The following is a 19,869-nucleotide window of genomic DNA, read 5'->3' on the forward strand; positions in this document are numbered from 1 at the left end:
CTTGGGAGTCCCTAGGAATGCAAGAAGATCAAACCAGTCAATCCTAAAGGAAATCAAGCCTGATTACTCATTGGAAGGACTGATGCTGAAGCTGAAGCTCTAATACTTTGGCCAACTCTTTGGAAAAGACCCTGATTCTGGGGAAGATTGAGGGCAAGGGAAGAACGGGGTGACAGGGTGAGAAGGTTAGATAGCATCACCGACTCAATGGACATGAGGTTGAGCAAACTCAGGGAGACAGTGAAGGACAGGGAAGCCTAAGTGTGCTGCAGTCCATGGCGTTGCAAAGAGTTGGATACTATTAGCTACTGAACAACGACAACAAAATGTCAGGATAACCTTGAGTCTTTTATTTTTTTCTTCTTTGGAGGTATTTCAACAACGTTCACAAAGGGTGCAGTTGTCTTGTTTTAAGCTATAGTTATTATTATTTTGCCTAAAGAAAGGTGAGCTAATATTTTGGAAAGTTTCGTCAATGGGCGAACTTCATCTGGGTCTCCACTTTATGTCTTTACTACATGAAAATGTCTTTTCAAAGCAGTGTTACTGCCCACGGAGAATTTAAACAGGAGTCATCATCATTTTCTTCCAGTTTCTTGAGCACCTCCTGTCTTCTGTGATAGTAGAGCAAAAGCTGTTTCTGCTCCGTGAAGCTAATGATGGGCTCTCGAGCTGGAGCTCCCTGGCCCCTCTGCTGGATCTTGCCGATGATTTTGGTTTTTTCATTCTTCCCTACATAGTCTGAAAGCTTCTTGGTGTGTTTCAGGTCCTTGGCTGCCCACCACAGCTGTGCCTCTGACTCTTTGATGACGTGGAGTCCTGCCTGAGTCCCCGACAAATCTTCATTTTCAAATTCCATCCGGATGGGGATCATACAGCGGCAACCCCATGGAATAAACTATCATCATGGCACCTCGCAGCTGGTCTAAGGCATCATTCACCATCTCCATGGTCACGCAGACATTGGCTTCCACTTGTTTCTTAGATATTATTGCTTTGGCTTCTTCTATCAGTTCAGTTCAGTTCAGTCGCTCAGTCGTGTACGACTCTTTGCAACCCCATGACTCACAGCACGCCAGGCCTCCCTGTCCATCACCAACTCCCGGAGTTCACTCAAACTCATGTCCATTGAGTCGGTGATGCCATCCAGCCATCTCATTCTCTGTCATCCCCTTCTCCTCCTGCCCCCAATCCCTCCCAGCATCAGTCTTTTCCAGTGAGTCAACTCTTCGCATGAGGTGGCCAAAGTATTGGAGTTTCAGCTTTAGCATCAGTCCTTCCAATGAACACCCAGGATTGATCTCCTTTAGAATGGACTGGTTGGATCTCCTTGCAGTCCAAGGGACTCTCAAGAATCTTCTCCAACACCACAGTTCAAAAGCATCAATTCTTCGGCGATCAGCTTTCTTCACAGTCCAACTCTCACATCCATACATGACCACGGGAAAAACCATAGCCTTGACTAGACGGACCTTTGTTGGCAAAGTAATGTCTCTGCTTTTTATTTTTTATTTTTTTTTCAAAGGTCAGAGAGGAAACTTTATTTTTTTTTCAATTTAATAGTATTTATTTTTTAACACGGTTATAATGAAACAAAGTAACAAATATTCAATAAATATGTTTAAAATTAATTAAGCTAAAGTCTGTATATGGATTATATTTTGTTTACACTTTATAAATACCAGAAAAATCTTCAGTTACAGTTAAAAGGAGAATAATAAAATAAAGATTAAATATTTTTATTACTCTGGGCTATATAAATTACAAGATTATTTTCTACCATTATCTAGATTACTTACTCTAAAGCATTATCAACAGCAATGTAAATTGGTTCTTGGGAATGAAAAATAATCTACTCTTTTATATAATGTTCAGAAATATGTTCAGTACATATTCAGAAATATAGAATATTGTTAAGTGAACATTTCATGGGGACACAAGTGGGAAGCATTTTCCTTAAAAGGCTTCTTAGGTGGGTAGGGACATAATGAAATAAAGATTGAGAAACATTGCTCTAAAACTTTATTCAAAAAAGGGCTATAATAAGTTGGAAAATGCCTTCCATAACGCAGCAGTTTGGGTGTCCTTAACGTATCTCTTGTAAGCTTTTCTTTCTTTTTTTTTTTTTATTATTATTTTTTTTTCCAATTTTATTTATTTATTTATTTCAAGTTGAACAGACTAAATTTCTTTAAACAAATTTACTTATACTCCAGAGTCCTTTAAAAACTTAACAGCATTTATACATTGAAGGTATTTGATTTTCTTGTAACTAGCACTTCAAATGCAACAAGCATTTGAAGCAACAAGCATTTGACCCAACAAGTAAAACTTTCTACAGTTCATAACTTTTATAAATAAAATAAATTAAATGTACAGTGAATAAGTTCTCTGAAATATTTCAATATTTCTGCAGGTTTAGTAACATCGTAAAATACATTTCAACTAAAATTCACAAATCTAAAAAACCGTTAGGCATTTTTAGGCGTTTTAAGATGGAAATGAAGACCAATGTTACATCGTAATATGCCAATTACAAATAGTACTTCAAATAGCAAATACTACAGTTTGTCCCAAACTTTAAAAACTATTCATGAACTCAACACTGAACTATTGATGGCTATGAGAATTGTTTCCTAGCCTTTTTGAAAATTTCAACCCATTTACGTTTAAGGTAATTATTGATAAGTACGATCCCGTAGCCATTTTCTTTATTGCTTTGGGTTCAAGTTTATACACTCTTTCTGTGTATCCTGTCTATAGAAGATCCTTTAGCATTTGTTGGAGAGCTGGTTTGGTGATGCTGAATTCCCTCAGCTTTTGCTTGTCTGTAAAGCTTTTGATTTCTCCTTCATATTTGAATGAGATCCTTGCTGGGTATAGTAACCTGGGCTGTAGGGTATTTTCTTTCATCACTTTAAGTATGTCTTGCCACTCCCTTCTGGCCTGAAGAGTTTCTGTTGAAAGATCAGCTGTTATCCTTATGGGAATCCCCTTATGTGTTATTTGCTGCTTTTCCCTTGCTGCTTTTAATATTTGTTCTTTGTGTTTGATCTTTGTTAATTTGATTAATATGTGTCTTGGAGTATTTCGCCTTGGGTTTATCCTGTTGGGGACTCTCTGGGTTTCTTGGACTTGGGTGATTATTTCTTTCCCCATTTTAGGGAAGTTTTCAACTATTATCTCCTCAAGTATTCTTTCATGATCTTTCTTTTTGTCTTCTTCTTCTGGGACTCCTATGATTCGAATGTTGGAGCGTTTAACATTGTCCCAGAGGTCTCTAATATTGTCCTCATTTCTTTTAATTCGTTTTTCTTTTTTCCTCTCTGTTTCATTTATTTCTACAATTCTATCTTCTAGTTCGCTTATCCTGTCTTCTGCCTCTATTATTCTACTGTTTGTTCCCTCCAGAATGTTTCTGATCTCATCTATTGCATTATTCATTGTATATTGACTCTTTTTTATTTCTTCTAAGTCCTTATTAAATCTTTCTTCCATCTTCTCAGTCCTTTTCTCCAGGTTATTTATCTGTAACTCCATTTTGCTTTCAAGATTTTGAATCATTTTCACCATCAAAATTTGAAATTCTTTATCAGGTAAATTCCCTATATCTTGTTCTTTTGTTTGTGTTGGTGGGCAATTATCTTGTTCCTTTACTTGCTGGGTATTTCTCTGCCTCTTCATCTTGCTTATATTGCTTTACTTGGGGTGGCCTTTCCCTCTTCTTGTAGTTTGTGGAGTTCTCTTTATTTCGTAGTTTCTTCGCTGTGTGTGGGGTTGGACGGGTGACTTGTCCGGGTTCCCTGGTTAGGGAAGCATGTGTTGGTGTTCTGGTGGGTGGAGCTGGATTTCTTCTCTCTCCTTTAGAAGACAATGGGCTGCTTTTCTGGGAGCCTGATGTCCTCTGCCAGTATTCAGAAGTTGTTCTGTGGACTTTACTCTGCGTTCAAATGTTCTTTTGATGAATTTGTGGGGGAGAAAGTGGTCTTGCCATCTTATCCCTCCGCCATCTTGTTCCTTCCTCCCCAGAACACTGGATTCTTATATTCCACTTGGTTGTGGAGTATCTCTTCCCAGCTGCTCCAGCAAGGCGCAGCCGCTGTACCTTACCTTGGACGAGGGGTATCTCCTCAAGGCCGCGCCTCCTGCTTTGAATGTAGATCAGCTCCTCTCGGCCCTCCGGTGCCCAAGCAGCCACCGCCTCCTGAACGTGGTACAGCTCCTCTCGGCCACCGCCCTAACCCTGGGCGCGGGGTAGCTCATCTCAGCCACGATTCTGCACGTGGTCGGTTGCGCCGGAGCCGGGCATCTCCCGCGTCTGCACCTGCGCCGCCGGAGCCGGGCGTCTCCCGCGTCTGCGCCTGCGCCGCCCTCTCTGCTTTTTAATATGCTGTCTAGGTTGGTCATAACTTTCCTTCCAAGGAGTAAGTGTCTTTTAATTTCATGGCTGCAATCAGCATCTGCAGTGATTTTGGAGCCCCCTAAAAATAAAGTTTGACACTGTTTCCACTGTTTCCCCATCTATTTCCCATGAAGTGATGGGACCAGATGCCATGATCTTAGTTTTCTGAATGTTGAGCTTTAGCCAAACTTTTCACTCTCCTCTTTCACTTTCATCAAGAGGCCTTTGAGTTCCTCTTCACTTTCTGCCATAAGGGTGGTGTCATCTGCATATGTGAGGTTATTGATATTTCTCTCAGCAATCTTGATTCCAGCCTGTGCATCTTCCACCCCAGCATTCCTCATGATGTACTCTGCATATAAGTTAAATAAGCAGGGTGACAATATACAACCTTGACATACTCCTTTTCCTATTTGGAACCAGTCTGTTGTTCCATGTCCAGTTCTAACTGTTGCTTCCTGACCTGCATACAGATTTCTCAAGAGGCAGGTCATGTGGTCTGGTATTCCCATCTCTTTCAGAATGTTCCACAGTTTATTGTGGTCCACACAGTCAAAGGCTTTGGCATAGTCAATGAAGCAGAAATAGATGTTTTTCTGGAACTCTCTTGCTTTCTCCATGATCCAGTGGATGCTGGCAATTTGATCTCTGGTGCCTCTGCCTTTTCTAAAACCTGCTTGAACATCTGGGAGTTCACGGTTCACATATTGCTGAAGCCTGGCTTGGAGAATTTTGAGCATGACTTTACTAGCGTGTGAGATGAGTGCAATAGTGCGGTAGTTTGAGCATTCTTTGGCATTGCCTTTCTTTGGGATTGGAATGAAGACTGACCTTTTCCAGTCCTGTGGCCATTGCTGAGTTTTCCAAATTTGCTGGCATATTGAGTGCAGCACTTTCACAGCATCATCTTTCAGGATTTGAAATAGCTCAATTGGAATTCCATCACTTCCACTAGCTTTGTTCGTAGTGATGCTCTCTAAGGCCCACTTGACTTCACATTCCAAGATGTCTGGTTCCAGGTGAGTGATCACGCCATCTTGATTATCTTCGTCGTGAAGATTTTTTTGTACAGTTCTTCTGTGTATTCTTGCCATCTCTTCTTAACATCTTCTGCTTTTGTTAGGTCATACCATTTGTGTCCTTTATCGAGCCCATCTTTGCGTTAAATGTTCCCTTGATATCTCTAATTTTCTTGAAAAGATCTCTTGTTTTTCCTATTCTGTTGTTTTCCTCTATTTCTTTGCACTGATCACTGAGGAAGGCTTTCTTATCTCCCCTTGCTATTCTTTGAAACTCTGCATTCAGATGCTTATATCTTTCCTTTTCTCCTTTGCTTTTAGCTTCTCTTCTTTTCACAGCTATTTGTAAGGCCTCCTCAGACAGCCATTTTGCTTTTTTGCATTTCTTTTCCATGGTTATAACTTGCGTCATTTTTTCATTTGGAGCTTGTCCATTCCTCCATTCAATGTCATCTTTTTAAAATACTGAGCCTCCACTAGGGATACACTTTTCACCCCATTCATCCTTTAATTTCAATTCTTCAATCTGTTCATCAGTCAGCCCTTGCATATTAGGAGGCAGAAATACGCCACGTTCTGCTAATTCTTTCATTTCTGAGCAGAGGCGCTGCGCCTTGAGCCGCGCGTTGTAGACCCGGGCCACCTGTGCCAGGAGCTCCTCCAGCTCCGAGCTCCCCGGCGCCTGCAGCAGGAACTGGCTCTCGTCGCCCCGCTTCACGTGCAGCAGAACCATGGTGGCCGCGGCAGCCCCGCCGGAAAGCCCGGGACAAGCGGCCCGCGGTCACCCGCCCCCGCGGACGGACAGCGAAGATCGCCGACCTCAGTCTTTGTTTATGTCTGAAGTTTAATTCCTTTTTTCTCTTCCCTAATACCCACATCCTTTTATTTCCCCTCAGAAATACACTTTCTGAATTCCCCTGCCCCTTAACCCACAAACCAGATATCCCGAGTGTTGCATGTGAACTCAAGCACTCCTTCAGAAAAAATACAAATCAAGAGAGGGGTCCTTGTGGTGATGGATTTGTTCAGTATCTTAACTGTGATAGAATTATTTAGAGCTACACACACATACACAGTCACATACACAAGTACAAGTAAAACAGGGAGAATCTGAATAAGATCGATGGATTGTTTGAATGTTGATGTTCTGGTTGTGATATTATACTACGATTTTACAAATGTTGCTACTGGGGGGAGGAGGCGGGGAACTGAGTTAAACTATATGCATGATCTCTCTGTATTATTTCTTACCATGTCAAAAATAACATATCATCACAAGGAACTTTTAATGCTCAAAATACAAGAAGAAAACTTCAAAAACTCAATTGTTACGGAAAGTTTTAATGTAGTTCTCCTAGATTGAGACAACAGACAAAAAACATACTTGGACGTGACAAGTTCTATTATGGTGTAGATGAATGGATATTTCTGAAAAATAAGGGCAAAACTCAAATTAATAAATTGAAAAAGCAAAAGAGGATAAAATTTATAAGTCCAAAAACTGCTTCTTTTGAAGAGAGCATCATAAAATAGAAATACATCTGCAAAAAAATGTGTTCAGTGTTGGTGATGTCACAGTGAGATGGATCTTTACGTGCAAGTCTGGGGAATTGTAAATTAAGTTTCCATTCATTTAACTAATATTGTCCTCTGTATAACATACAGTGAGTGCAGGATGTGTTAACCCCACTGTTTTGATACCAAGGACATTTTGGAGATTGATAGTGTTTAGAGTGAACTCCATCAACTTCATTTAACTCCTTGATTGATTTTCTGTAGAGCAAGTGCTATCCCACGGACCTTTCTGAAATGATGGAAATGTTCTACATCTGCACTCTTCAACATGGTAACTCTAGTGCTACAAGGAAATCACCGGGTCTTGTAATTGCTACTGTTTGTACAAACTGGTATCATAACCATGGAGAAAGAAGTATCATTACCTCCAGAAGTTACAATGACAATGTCACATTATCTCAATTTTTGATGGCCCTTGGTATTTATGTTATTTCTTAAAAAATGAACATTTTAAAAGTCAAGTGTGGCTGGCATTATGGTCCAGGTAAACAGTTCTAGACTCCCATCTAACATTCATTGGCTTTGTGATCTTGGGTTAAGTCTAGGCTTAAATTTCCTGAGCTCCAAATGAAGCCATTGGACTAAGTTATTTCCTTTTAAGCTCAAATAATCTATTCTAGTATGAATATCCATATGCCATCTGGGAGATTGGCCAACATGTGTTCCATAGAATTAAAAAGAGAGGCCTTAAGATGAGCACATGGCCACCCTGTGGAGGCCGTGAGGCTCAGGGAAATAGGAGCCAAGGCCGACCTTAGATCCCAGCTCCCCTCTGTGAGCTCTAGGCTGTGGGTGAAATTGTGTCATTTTTACCATCTGTAAACCCCAAGGTGGTCTATCACAGAGATAAGCCCCTAGGATTTTGCTCTTTTTTTCTCTTTTTATTTTTGAAGTATAGTTGATTTACAATGTTGTGTTAATTTCTACTGTACAGCAAAGGAATTCAGTTACACCACAGACACACATATGTACATACACCTTCTTTTTATATTTTTCCATATGGTTTATCATAGGATATTGAATATAGTTCCTGTGCTATACAGTAAGACCTTGTTTTTTAACAATTCTATATATAACAGCTTGCATCTGCTAATTCCAGCCTCCCCCTCCATCTCTCCCCCAGCCCTCCCCTCTCGGCAAACGCAAGTCTGTTCTTAATGTCTGTGAGTCTGTTTCTGTTTCATAGGTACATTCATCTGTGTCGTATTTTAGATTTCACATATAAGTGATTTCGTATGACATTTGGCTTTCACTTTCTGACTTACTTCACTAGCTCTGATAATTTCTAGTTGCATCCATGTTGCTGCAAATAAACCCCTAGGATTTCAGATTTAGAATCAGTTTAGGCTCAAATTGTAGTCCTTCCCTGTATGACATCAGGCAGGATTGCTTCTGCACCTGAGTCTACTTCACAGAGTGAGGCTGCATTCCATCAGGATTCCATCAGGATCCATTCAGGGATCACGGGTCCCACTCACTCCCACCATACACACATATGCAGCACGCTGCCTTTCTCAAGGATGCCTTTTCTTTCTTCACTTTAGATTTTGGAGGATTTACCTGGTGACAAGAGACAGGAGACAGGGCAGACATGGGTTTTTGGTGTCCACTGAGAAGCCATCATCCTGTCTGGCCCCTGGGCTTCTATCCACACGACCTGGAGCATCCTTGGTTCCTGTAAGCAAGACTTGTCAGGACCAGACATTCAATCTGGAGAGTTCTTCACGTCTCCATGATAATGCAAAAGGCCCACCTCCTAAAAATACCATGCAGTCCCTTCTTCCTCGGAGTCTTTCTGCCTCCCCGAGGCTGCACCCAAAGAATAAGACTCGAGCCCTCCTCCAAGGGTAGAGTGTGACTGGGGACTGGGTGGGACAGGCAAGGCCCAGGGAACTTTCTCCTACTCTCTGGCTCAGGACATTGAGTAAGTGCTTGGGGCAAGGAGTCCTATTTACTAACATTGACTATTAACATTACATGTTTATTTATTAACATTAAATGTTTATTAACATTTACTACAAGAGTTTATTTCTCTGCTTTCTCCCTTAAAGGCCAGGATTTTAAAAAGCTTTCTTTTTTTCCTCTTTGTTTTTCCGTCTTTGAAAAATTAAAATATCTGGCTTTCTGGATCAGATACAAGAAATATCACAGAAAAAAAATCAGAATTCTACAACAACATATGCTATATAAAAATATAATGATCTATGTAAAACATTCAGCGCTGGGCCTCATGTGTTGTACACACTCAATAGGCCATAGCTGTGGTGATTAATATCTGTTCTTCAATATTATTTTAAAGATTATTTATAACATATGCAAAATGCCTGACATATAATAGACATTCAGTAAATGTTCACCAACATATTGAAGTAAAATGCTTTTGAGTTTAATATAAAGATTAATACTGTTTTTGTTTGTTTTTTTTAAAGGCATTTTATCTTTTAAATTTCATTATATTATTTTTAAAGTCTTTATTGAATTTGTTACAATATTGATCCTGTTTTATGTGTTGGGGTTTTTTTGAGGCATGTGAGATCTTAGCTCCCCAACCAGGGATGGAACCTGTACCCCCCGCATTGGAAGGTGAAGCCTTAACCACTGGATGGTCAGGGAAGTCCCTAAAGACTAATATGGTTTTTGAATGATAGAGTTAACTGAAAATAATATTTTTTAAAAGGTTTTGAGAATTTATCTTTCCTAATGCCTGATGGGCTTCCGTCTATGGGGTCACACAGAGTCGGACACGACTGAAGTGACTCAGCAGCAGCAGCAGCAGCAGCAGCAGTGCTCATTTTTACCTCCTATAAACCACATCCTAGGTTAGCTCAAAGTATACACTTAGATGTCCCTGGCCTTCATAATCTAGAAGATTGTATCAGCAGAAATAACCATTAAGCCTCTGCAATGGCACATGACAGATAACATTAAATCATCAATATATCAGACCAAATGGAATTACTTGCTTCATCTAAGTCTAATGGCAGGAAAATTGTAGATGGGGCTGTCCTGAGGGCAGAGTCAGAGACCAAGACTTCTAGGCTTATTCCAGAAAAGTATGAAAGTGAATTAGGCTTTTCAGATTTCTTTTGGCTTCTCCAGCTGCTTTAGTAAACGGACGTGTCTGATGGAGGTGGAGGTCTCACCATCTTAGTAAAAGGATACAGTCTCCTCTTTGCTGCCAGTGGTTTGGGTCAAGGGCACTGATCCTTGTAAAGAGTGCATGGGATCTGTCTGAGGAAAACCAGATAATCTTAATTAGGAGTAGGAAATAAGATGAAATAAATAGAGAAAAATACTAATGTTGCTATGTAGAAAGACTAAATATGTCAAATTCATGAAATTTTAGAGTTAATATTGTCCTAAGCAAAATCCTAATGAATATAACACTGGCCCAGATGATTATAAAGTCCACTCTGGAAAATACAGAGCTATTATTATTTTTTAAACAAAGAAGAGTAAAGAGGAGATACCTCTTTTACCACACGTAAAATGCATTATAATGTGGCAGTAATTAAAATGTCATTGTCCTGGTTCATGAACAGAAACGGGAAGGAATAGCCTGAGACAGATCCTAGCATATGGAAGAATTTATAGTTGAAAAGTGTGTAAACCTTAAACAGTATTAATCCTTTGTGTATTAAAGGATGCCATTCATAGAATGAAAAGGCAACCCAGAATGAGACAATATCTGCCAACCATATATTTTATAAGGGGTTAATATCCAGAATATATAAAGAACCCCCACAATTCAACAACAACAATAAAATCAAACAATTTGATTCAAAATGGAGTAAGGAGTTGAATAGACATTTCTCTAAAGATGAAATCAGTGATGCACCTGAGGGTAAAAACAGAATCATGTTAGATGCTGTCCCTATATCAGTTCAGTTCAGTTCAGTCGCTCAGTCGTGTCCGACTCTCCGCGACCCCATGAATCACAGCACGCCAGGCCTCCCTGTCCATCACCAACTCCTGGAGTACACTCAAACTCATGTCCACAGAGTCAGTGATGCCATCCAGCCATCTCATTCTCCGTCGTCCCCTTCTCCTCCCGCCCCCAACCTTTCCCAGCATCAGAGTCTTTTCCAGTGAGTCAACTTGTCGCATGAGGTGGCCAAAGTATTGCAGTTTCAGCTTTAGCATCAGTCCTTCCAATGAACACCCAGGATTGATCTCCTTTAGAATGGACTGGTTGGATCTCCTTGCAGTATAAGGGACTCTCAAGAGTCTTCTCCAACACCACAGTTCAAAAGCATCGATTCTTTGGCGATCAGCTTTCTTCACAGTCCAACTCTCACATCCATACCTGACCACGGGAAAAACCATTGCCTTGACTAGACGGACCTTGGTTGGCAAAGTAATGTCTCTGCTTTTTAATATACTATCAAGGTTGGTCATAACTTTCCCACATACCAAAATTAGTTCCAGAACTTCCCTAGTGGTACAGTAGATAAGAATCTGCCTGCCAATGCAGGGGACATGGGCTTGGAGAATTCCACATGCCTCAGGCAACTTAAAATTCACGCATCACAACTACTAGAGCTCATGAGCTCTAGGAACCACAACCTGCAACAACTGAGCCCAAGTACTACAGCTACTGAAACCTGTGTGCCTAGAGCCTGGGCTCTGCAACAAGGGAAGCCACTGCAACGAGAAGCACGTGCACTGCAGCGAGAGTAACCCCGCTCACCACAGTGAGAGAAAGCCCACGTGTAGCGACAAAGACCCAGAGTAACCAAACATAAATAAATAAATTTAGAAAATCAATTCCAGATGGATCAAAGCTTTCAGTTCAGTTCAGTCTCTCAGTTGTGTCAGACTCTTTGCGACACCATGGACTGCAGTATGCCAGGCCTCCCTGTCCATCACCAACTCCCTTTGCTTCCAAGTAAAAAAAAATCAAATCATAGAAAAATTGAAGAAATTATTTTTGTTAATCTGCCAACATGGGATAAGATTGTAAGCATAAAAATAAAACCAAAGGAAAGTTATCACACATTTGGCTAACAGCCTGGGGATTCAAAAGAGTTAGGCTGAAATCGTGTCTTTTTCAAAACCAATTTTTAGTTCCTCCCCATAAATACTACAGCTACTCTACTCATTTAAAAAAATTTATATTGGTGTACAGTCGATGCTAAAGCTGAAACTCCAATACTTTGGCCACCTCATGTGACGAGTTGACTCACTGGAAAAGACTCTGATGCTAGGAGGGATTGGGGGTGGGAGGAGACGGGGACGACAGAGAATGAGATGGCTGAATGGCATCACTGACTCGATGGACATGAGTTTGAGTGAACTCCGGGAGTTGGTGATGGACAGGGAGGCTTGGCGTGCTGTGCTTCATGGGGTCACAAAGAGTCGGACACGACTGAAGAACTGAACTGAACTGAACTGAACAGTTTTGATTTACAATGATTTACATTGTATACATACAAATGTATACATTGTATACATGTACATGATTTATACTGTTGTGTTAGTTTCAGCTATACAGCTAAGTGATTCAGTTATACACATACATCTGTTCTTTTTCAGATTCTTTTCCCATATAGGTTATTACAAAATATTGAACAGAGTTCCCTGTGCTATACAGTAGGTCCTTGTTGATTATCTATTTTGTATATAGTTCTACTCATTACTTTTAATGAGCAAAACCATTTCCTTGATACGAAGTTTGCACAGTCTTGTCCCAGGTCATCTTCCTAGCTTAACCTTCAGATGCTAGGTTTGAGGATGCATGCCTCTTCTAAAAAATGTGAGCCTTGGACCTGTCCTCTCGCTTCACTAAAGATATCCCTCTATCTGTCTGAATGGCTGGCTGTCTTCTCTCCATCATTTGCCAACAGTCTCCTCTTTTACTGGATAATTCTTATAAGCATAAATACATGCTTGCTCTCTCAGTTGGCAACACACACAGTGGCCCCTCCATCCCCTACCCTCCTCTAGTGATCGTCTCACTTCTCCACTCCCCTGCAGAGGACGACTTTTGGAAAGAACTGTCTAGGAATGCTGCCTTCGCCTCCTCCGTTCACCTACTCTTCAGCCCACTCCAGTCTGGCTTCTGCCACCAACAGACGAAATCATTTTTGTCATGTCACAAACCAATTCCATTTGCCACAATCATCGGGCCCTTTTCGATCTTCATTCCAGGCACATTTGACTGAACGGATGACTCCCTCCGTCTGACGTGCTCTCCTCTCGGGATCTGTGGCAGGGCAGCAAGTCCTCGGTTTATGGCTCTTTCTCTCTCTTGAGTACTTGCCCTGGATAATTCATTCATTTCCATGGTTTTAGAAACATCCCATCGGGGGGAGTTCCCTGCTAGCCTAGTGCTTAGGATTCTGGGCTTTCACAGCCGTGGCCTGGGTTCAGTCCTTGGCTGGGGAACTGAGATCCTGGCCCCCAAATTCCACTTGCTGTATCTGAATTTACACACTCACATGTCCATCAGCTGCCTCTCTATCTCAGCTTGGATGTCCAGTAGTATATCAAATAAAACATCAAAAATGGGTATCTTAAGTTTCCCCATAACCTGCTCTCACCTCACATATGCTTCCTTGATCCCATCTCTTGTGCTGCTAAGCTGGAAACTTGGGAATCATCCTTGATCTGTAATCACTAAGTCCAAGATTCTGAAATATATCTCAACTTCCCCTCCTTCTATGTCCAGTGCCGCCACCCTAGCCTGTGCTGTGTTATCTCTGACCTAGATTACTGCCAGAGTCCCTTGGCCTGTTCCCCCCGACCCATTCTTGCCCCTCCCTAATCATTCTCTGTATCCCAGCCCTTGGCTCCAAACCAATTGCCCCAGGTCTCAGATATGTCCCAGGGGTAAAATCAAGAAGAGTTGCTTTTTAATTGGGTGTCCAATGAGAAGGGAAGAGAAAAATCAAGAATGACTAGGGTTTTGCTTGAACAACTTTACAAGAGACAATGAATTTTTATCAAGATGGGGAAGTTTGGGTAAAGTACATGCTTGGCTGATGCGGACGGGTTAGAGGGGGTGATCAATAGTGTTCCATGAGCTAATCCGGAAATGTCAATCAGCCAAGTGGAAGTATGCTATAGTAGGAAAGAAATACAGACATGATAGATGTTTGATGAAAAAATGATCCAAGCTAGGCTACCAGAGAAACAAATTTTGAGGGAAAGATTTGGAAGTTGTTAGACTGGGAGGTAACATCCTGATGGAAATTCCTGGTATTATTTGGATATGTAGGACTGGTGATCAATAGGAAAATTAGACCTGGAGGCTTAGACCTGAGGGTCATCATGAGAGTTTAAAGTATGGAAAAGATCAAATGGAAGTCAAACTTCTAGAAAACTATTTTCTTTTTACATATTTTATTCAAAACAAAATTAGTTTTATTGAGTTTGATGGGGACTTGTTTAGTGCCATCCCTGTCTTCTACCCACTAGAAGCCAGTAGCTCTCCTCCTCCCCCATTCCAAGTGATGACAACCAAAAATGTCACTAGATGTTTCCTGTCCCCGGGGTCTAGGAGGGAATCTACCCTGGTTAAGAACTGCTGGATTAGGGCAATGGTACTTCTTTTTAGCCACTGAGATGCTAATATTGAAGAACACTGGAGAAACAGCTACAAAGTAGTGGCGTTCTGAGCTTTTATCCTGCAGAAAGCTCTTGGAAAAAGATTGATCATGAAGATGTGTGCACTGCAAGGGTGTGGGGTAAGGAGAGAGGGTGGAGGGGAGCCCCCCACGGAAGAGCGTCGCTGAAACCCAGGGCAGAGGAAAGAAGCCAGCACCTGGGCTCAACGTTGCAGAAAGCCCTGTCCCCCTGCAGAAATCCGGTCTGCTCTCCACATGCGGACGGCTTTCCTAGCAACAGACGACAGATTCCCAGCATTGCTGGACCCTGCTGCTGCTGCTGCTAAGTCACTTCAGTCGTGTCCGACTCTGTGCGACCCCATAGACAGAAGCCCACCAGGCTCCCCTGTCCCTGGGATTCTCCAGGCAAGAACACTGGAGTGGGTTGCCATTTCCTTCTCCAATGTGTGAAAGTGAAAAGTGAAAGTGAAGTCGCTCAGTCGTGTCCGACTAGTAGCGACCCCATGGACTGCAGCCCACCAGGCTCCTCCATCCATGCGATTTTCTAGGCAAGAGTACTGGAGTGGCTTGCCATTGCCTTCTCCGTGCTGGACCCTAGGTATTTTTATTTCACTGGAGATGTCAGTACGGTTCATCTGCTGCCCCCTAGCGATGCGGCTCGGCATGCCCGGTAAATTGTGGCAATTCCGAATTCCATGTCCAGATTGAACTGTCAAACCGGCTTCTGAGAGTAAATAACAGAACACGTTGTCCTAGTTTTCCTCCCATCCTTGCTCCAAATAGCATCCTTAACACTAGCAAGTTCCCTAACGTGGCGAAGAGGAAGGCACAGGACGTCAGCTGGACACCAGAGGAGCAGGAACTGGGTGACGGAAGAGGCACGATCATGGGAAGTGTTTCCAAAAACGTCACCGGGGGAAAAGTGGGCTGGGGCAGCCCCTAGAGCACTAGGAACGTGCTCTCGGCTGCCCTCTGCTGTTGAGACGAGTGAAGCCAGGCCCTGGAAGAGACAGCGTTCTGTTCCAAGAGGCACAAATTAAGATGCTAGGCACCGATATAGGCCACAGGATGACATTGCTTCTTACCAGCTGCAGCTAAAGACAGAGCATCTATTTTGGTATGTGTGCCAGGAAAAGAAACGCTAATCATAGACAGTAGAGTCCCAAAACACAGATTTGGAAATACTGAGGGACTAATCCTGTCTCTAAAACATAACAACTGGATATGGGAGGACGGGGGTAGGGGTAAGAATTAGTTCTCTGAGGGGAGTGTTAAAGTGATCCCCATGCCAGGGATGTATGAAAGACCCCTACTCTTTGTACTTCTTTAGCAGGAAATTTTAAATTGAAAAGTCACACCACACAAATTATGAAAAAGTCATTCATATATTTAAAAGATTAATCAAAACTTTAGAGGTCATTCTGTAGTAAACCTGAAATATTTTTGATTTTACCAAAACTCACAAGGAATATGTATATATACATATGTGTGTGTATCAACGTAAAGCAAAAATCCTGTGTATGTACCTACATGTTTCATCTGAGTTAAGGTTTTTTTTGCTACTATTTTTTTAATTGAAGGATATTTGCTTTACAGAATTTTGTGGTTTTCTGTCATACACTAAGAAGAATCAGCCATAGGTATACAATGGAATATTACTCAGTCATAAAAAGGAATGCATTTGAGTCAGTTGTAATGAGGTGGACGAAGCAAGAGCCTATTTTACACAGTGAAATAAGTCAGAAAGAGAAATGTAAATATTGTTTACTGACACATATATATGGAATCCAGAAAGACAGTACTGATGAATTTACTTTCAGGGCAGTTTTGGAGAAACAGACGTAGAGAACAGACCTAAGGACACGGGGGGAGGGGAGGAGGGAGAGGGTGAGGTGAGTTAAGGTTTTAAGTAAAGGAATTTGAAGAGAGAAGAGACATGACTTGATGTGCTTTGGAATGATTCTGGGTGCTGCGCTGGGAATGGACTATAGGAGACCAAGGTGGTGGCAGGGAGACCTTTTAGTGTGGTACTTTGGTTTTCTAGGCAAGATGATAGCAGAGATGCAGCTGGTGATGAATGATCAGAATCTAAGTATATTTTAAATGTAGAACTGGTGGGATCTGTGCTCATAGATTGGATATGAGAGAGAGACGGAGAGACACACATAGAGACACTTCAGAAGTCAAGGATGACTGAACAATTTGGAGAATAGGGTTGCCATCAGCTGAGATGCAGAAGACTAAGGGAATAGTAGGACCCTACTGACGGAGAAGGCAACGGCAAGCCACTCCAGTACTCTTGCCTAGAAAATCCCATGGATGGAGGAGCCTGGTAGGCTGCAGTCCATGGGGTCGCTAAGGGTCAGACACGACTGAGTGACTTCACTTTCACTTTTCACTTTCACACATTGGAGACGGAAATGGCAACCCACTCCAGTGTTCTTGCCTGGAGAATCCCCGGGACGGGGGAGCCTGGTGGGCTTCTGTCTATGGGGTCACACAGAGTCGGACACGACTGAAGTGACTTAGCAGCAGCAGCAGGACCCTACTGAGAAGAGATTCTGAGTGCAGACACTGGATTAAGACATCTGATAGACATTTGACTGGAAGGCCAACTTCACAGCTGAATATGAATCTGGAGTTCAGGGGAGAGGTCCATGCAAGAAATACCAAATTGGCAGGCATCAGGACAGAACTGCTGTTTAAAGCCACAACAGCGTATGAGAGCCTCAAGGATGGGGACTTGGGGACTCTAAAGAGGTTGGGGAAAGCGGGTGGATCAGAAAGGGGGCCTGGGAGGGAGACTCAGTGATGTACCACAGAGTGAAGCCAAGTGGGGACAGTGGGAGGAGTGACGCCAACTGAGAAGATGCATGCATGCTCTGCTCAACGTGGTTCTGACTTCAACCCCCCGAGGGTGGGTGTGTCCTGCGCTATGTGTCCACACATACCATGCCTTGTGCCGGCACAAAGACTGGGGCATATCACGAGGATACCAGACAGGGTTTGATTAGTGCCTGGTTTTTATCAGGGAGTGACACGATCAAAACTGTTTCAGAAACCACCTCTTGGCAGTGTGGCATTTAGAAGCATATACTCCACGGTGGTAGAGAAATGATTCTTAACTTTTCGTTATATACTTTGCATTGTTTCATTAACTATAGTATTATTTCTGTAATTTAAAAACTATTAAGATGTATGAGAAATATGAGAAGACTGGAAACTAGTAAATGAAAATTCATTGTTAATAGCTAAGGAAAGAGATGCTTAGGGTTCAAAGGATTCTGGCAGGGAGATGCAATGAAGTCAGATGCTTACGTTTTCAAAACTTGGCTATCTGCTAGGAACTGGCTAAAAAAAGACGATGGAGGGGAGTGCCAACAAGCTCAGACAGGACATCACCTCCTCACCAGCCCTCCCTCCAAAAGTAAAATGTCTCATCTTGATGAAAGGGGCAAGTAGGGATGAGGGTCATTGCTAGTGTTCAGAACATGAACAAATCGTTTACACAAACTCATGATTTTTGTTTCTGATAGTAAAAACTGGAGATATTGATATAATCTGTAACTTTGTGGGATAACCTCTTCAAAAAGTGATAGGCACTCACCCTTATGTCACGGTCTTCTGACATGAACTAGGTATCTGGTTTTGATTTGGGGATGCATTTAGTAATGTTTATCTTCCATGAATAGACAACAGAAAAGTGGCCCTGACCACATGTTCTCACTAGGTTCAGCTCTGTAGCCTTCTGCCAAATCTATGGAAAATGTGTACCAACATACTTTGCATCCTGATAGTCAACTGAGATGCTGGGTAGGTAGCAGAAGATTCGGGTGTGTACCTTGTTAGCCTTTGCCTTCATGAATTATGTCGGCTTCCCTGGTAGGTCAACTGGTAAGAAACAGCCTGCAATGCAGCAGTTCAGTTCAGTTCAGTCCCTCAGTCGTGTCTGACTCTTTGCGACCCCATGAATCACAGCATGCCAGTCCTCCCTGTCCATCACCAACTCCCGGAGTTCAAACCAATGTCTATCAAGTTGGTGATGCCACCCAGCCATCTCATGCTCTGTCGTCCCCTTCTCCTCCTGCCCCCAATCCCTCCGAGCATCAGAGTCTTTTCCACTGAGTCAACTCTTCGCATGAGGTGGCAGACCCAGGTTCAATCCCTGGGTGGGGAAGATCCCCTGGAGAAGGAAATGGCAACCCACTCCAGTATTCTTGCCTGGAAAATCCCATGAAGAGAGGAGCCTGGCAGGCTACAGTCCACAGGGTCACAAAAAGTCGAACATGACTGAGTGACTAAACCTCCACGAATCATGATTCGACCTCAAGTATATATACCTGAAGTTTGACACTAGGCACTTCTAAGGCTTGTTAGAGGGAAAAATCATATCTGCAGAGGACTGCCTTAAGAATAAGCAACCAATTCCTTCAGAACGTTTTTTTAAAAAATACATGAGGGTGCAGTTAAGTCTTCAAAGAGCTAATTATTAGAGACTCCAGTATTTTGGAAGATTTAAGGATTTGCTCTCACTGAATGACACTGTAATAATGTATCTTTGGTCTATACTGTACTGCATGAAATTGGTCATTTTACTTCCAGGAATGTTAACACGGCTGACTCCATCACAGAATCCTCATGATACCTCAGGGGCAAAACCTATCTCAGACCTCAGTACCAGGGTACACTTCTGGACCATGTGTCAACTTGTGGAGACTCATCCATGGATGTCCTTTCCAAGCAAAAGCAAGTTCAGTGTTGAATTCACTGCCTAATTCTTGGAAGTATTCAGGACACTGCAGAATGCATTTTGTTTTAAATATATCCCTGGGCTTTATCTTATTTTGCCTACTGATTTTTCATTCAACTATAATTTTCTTACTTTGTGTTTTATTTTTATTTTTTTTACTTTGTGTTTTAATAAGCTACTTCACTTCTATTATTGTTTTTTTCCATGAGGCAGAAAACACCAAACTCTGGACACAGATTAGACACAAAAATGGGGGAAGGAGAGAGAAATATGAACTGTGTTGCTAAAAAAGCCAGTTATAGAGATAAATGTGATGAAATGTGAAATAAACTAAAAGGTCATATTAGAAGGAAGATGCAAGGGCAACCCCTTCAGTACATTTTCTGTGTGCCACTGAATTCACTCACATCTCCTTTAAAAAATCTCTCTCCCCAAACTATTAACTACAGATCTCACGAACATCTAATGAATTCTGAATATTACTGTGATTTAATGTAAAATGACAAGAACCGTTCCATCTAAAAATAGTAACATACTATGTCTCATACAAAGTGC

The 19,869-nt window shown here is 41.9% G+C and overlaps 1 pseudogene; it reads right to left on the reverse strand.

The window, feature by feature from the left end:
* Positions 1-486: 486 nt before the first annotated feature.
* Positions 487-6,069, reverse strand: LOC129552090 (cilia- and flagella-associated protein 298-like; annotated as a pseudogene).
* Between the last annotated feature and the right edge of the window lie 13,800 nt (positions 6,070-19,869).

Source organism: Moschus berezovskii, chromosome 3, assembly GCF_049115385.1.
Source record: "Moschus berezovskii isolate FMDL1 chromosome 3, NW_MosBer_1.0, whole genome shotgun sequence".
Classification (NCBI taxonomy): domain Eukaryota; kingdom Metazoa; phylum Chordata; class Mammalia; order Artiodactyla; family Moschidae; genus Moschus; species Moschus berezovskii.